This window comes from Sander vitreus, unplaced genomic scaffold, assembly GCF_031162955.1.
Source record: "Sander vitreus isolate 19-12246 unplaced genomic scaffold, sanVit1 ctg309_0, whole genome shotgun sequence".
In the NCBI taxonomy this organism is placed as follows: domain Eukaryota; kingdom Metazoa; phylum Chordata; class Actinopteri; order Perciformes; family Percidae; genus Sander; species Sander vitreus.
The window spans coordinates 12,501-14,996 of record NW_027595459.1 but is presented as its reverse complement, the minus strand read 5'-3'; the positions used below and the strand labels follow the sequence as shown (position 1 = coordinate 14,996).

Here is a 2,496-nt window from a genome sequence, read left to right as displayed (position 1 = left end):
AGTGAGTCACCAGAAGACCAGAAGCTGTTCCTAGTTCGGACACAGTTTGTAAAGCGAGTGTCTGATCCAGTTCTGAACCAGCTTCTGTATAAACTCCTTGAGCGTCGTGTTATAACTGCTGAGAAAATGCAGTCAGTCAGAACGCAAGGCAGAGCAGACAAAGCCCGAGACGTGATGGACACGGTGAGAAGAAAAGGAAGAGCAGCCAGCTCAGTTCTGATCGCTGCTCTCTGTGAGGTGGATCCAGTCCTTTCCAGAGAGCTGAGATTAATCTGAAGCACCAAACTGTAGAGAGAGATGAGGAATCTCTCCAATAACTGACTGTTACACATGATTACTTATTTGTAGTTTCAGCCACTAGGTGGAGGCAGAACTTCACTGATAGACAAACAAGATGCATATAATAGAGAGAGATTTCTGAGTGAAGATTGAACACCTGCTGGTTAAAGAGATACTGGTTGGTTCCTCATCCTCTACAGCCTCTGATGTCATCAAACAGATGCTGCTGAATGCAGCGGGGCTTTTTCAGGCTCTGAATCAGGGATGCACCAAATTCAGCTTCAGATTGGGCTGAATATTGGGCTTTCTGACGGGGTTGGGTTTCTGCTGAACCCTACGCTGTCACTCCGCGCGCTACGCTGGTCGCCGTAATGACGGCGCCGTTGATTACAGGAAGGTGTTTACGTAGGTGGAGCTTCAATGCAGCAGGCTGAGAGGAAGTGGAAATGGAACTGGTGAGCAGAAAAAGGGTTGTTTGGCAGTACTTTCAGTCAAAAGAAGGCCATTCAAGTCCAGCTACATGTTCAATCTGCAATGCTGATTAGTCTGGTGGTGGCGAGGACCCTAAACAATACACAACATCACCGCTGTTACAACATCTGGTATGAAACATCTGGAAGAATACGAGCTGAGCATGAAGGAATCTACAGACAGCAGCCAGAATGCAGCAACTTCAGGTACGGCAAAGGAAGGACAGTCACTGTTTACTTCATTAATGTGTTGACTGTGTTCATGGACTGAGGACGGGACGAGGACTCAGCAGAACCTCAACCAGGGGGTTCAGGACTCAGCAGAACCTCAACCAGGGGGTTCAGGATTCAGCAGAACCTCAACCAGGGGGTTCAGGACTCAGCAGAACCTCAACCAGGGGGTTCAGGATTCAGCAGAACCTCAACCAGGGGGTTCAGGATTCAGCAGAACCTCAACCAGGGGGTTCAGGATTCAGCCCAACCCCAAAACTCTGGATTCGGTGCATCCCTACTCTGAACCATATTTTGTCTTTTACATGTTTTCTTGGGGTGACACAAATCTTCAGCGGTATCCAGAGAAAAGGAACAACCCTACAGTACTTATGTTTTATCTTTCAGTGATCTGGACATAATACTTCATAAGTATACATTATCATTTTTACATTTCTAAAGCCTCTACGTTTAGAGGTAGGATTAAAAATGTTTTTATAGCATCAGAATCATATAATCATAATCATATATATGTTAATAATCATAATAATTCAGCACATTTAAACAGGAATGCCACTTTTATTATCAGATCTGTATTGTTTTCCTTTCAGCTCAGTGAAGATGACTTTTTATGTAGAAAAATAAATAAAGTGCATAAAAAGAAAGTCAAACCAACAGGCTTCATTTAATAACAAATACGATTGTTCAGTTTGAGATACGATGTTTATGAAATACTGTTTTATTTTAAGAACTAAAAGATCTGAGGGGGGAAATACAATCACATGAAATGACTTCAGATGTTCCCCAGACGAAAAACATATTAACACAATAACAAAGATAATAGTCTTTGTGATGAACCTTCTCCAGCTTTGAGAACTGATCAATCAGCCAAACACTGAAGTATTTGGGATTTTTAACCCTGCTGTTGTCTTCCCTTCGACCGTTATCTTGTTGTCCTTCCAGGTCAAAAGTATTATATAGAATTTGAATTTTTGGTGCTTTTTCCAGCGTTTTTGGTTTTTTATGCTTTTGACACTTTTTTAAACATTTTTGTCATTTTTTTCAACGTTTTATTTTTAAATTCATGGTCAATAAACCTCATTTAAATGACATTATACCTCATTTTTGAGTTAAAAAAGCAGAAATTATGAATTATTCTGACTAATAGTTAAGATCAAAGGATGTTGAGTCAGTCACAGTCTGGTTGACAGAGATGGGAAGTAACAAATACTACAGTACAAATACTTCATTACTGTACTCAAGTAGCTTTTTCAGACATTTTTACTTTACTATTTCTATTTGTGCCGACTTTGTACTTCTACTCCTTACATTTTACAAAAGTGGCTCGTTACTTTAGTTTCAAATGATTTCAGTGGAGTTACGTTATTATTTTTCATGTCATCAATACGAAATTCTGTCTAATTGGACGGGGAAACACGTCGCACTTGACGCACCGCTACAAGACGACGCAACAGATTCAGCGTTATTCATTCGCAGCACATCATTGTGGTTTGATGGCGGTAACGTTAGCACACAG

At 40.8% G+C, this 2,496-nt stretch overlaps 1 protein-coding gene across 1 annotated transcript in view; it reads right to left on the bottom strand.

Moving 5' to 3' along the window:
• Positions 1-2,026: 2,026 nt before the first annotated feature.
• The window catches only part of LOC144513653 (apoptosis regulator Bcl-2-like), a 10,424-nt gene continuing 9,954 nt past the window's right edge, over positions 2,027-2,496 (bottom strand). The window contains exon 4 of the mRNA XM_078244821.1: positions 2,027-2,496. This exon is cut by the window's right edge and continues 1,465 nt beyond it. The gene's annotated coding sequence lies outside the window, so the exon portion shown is untranslated.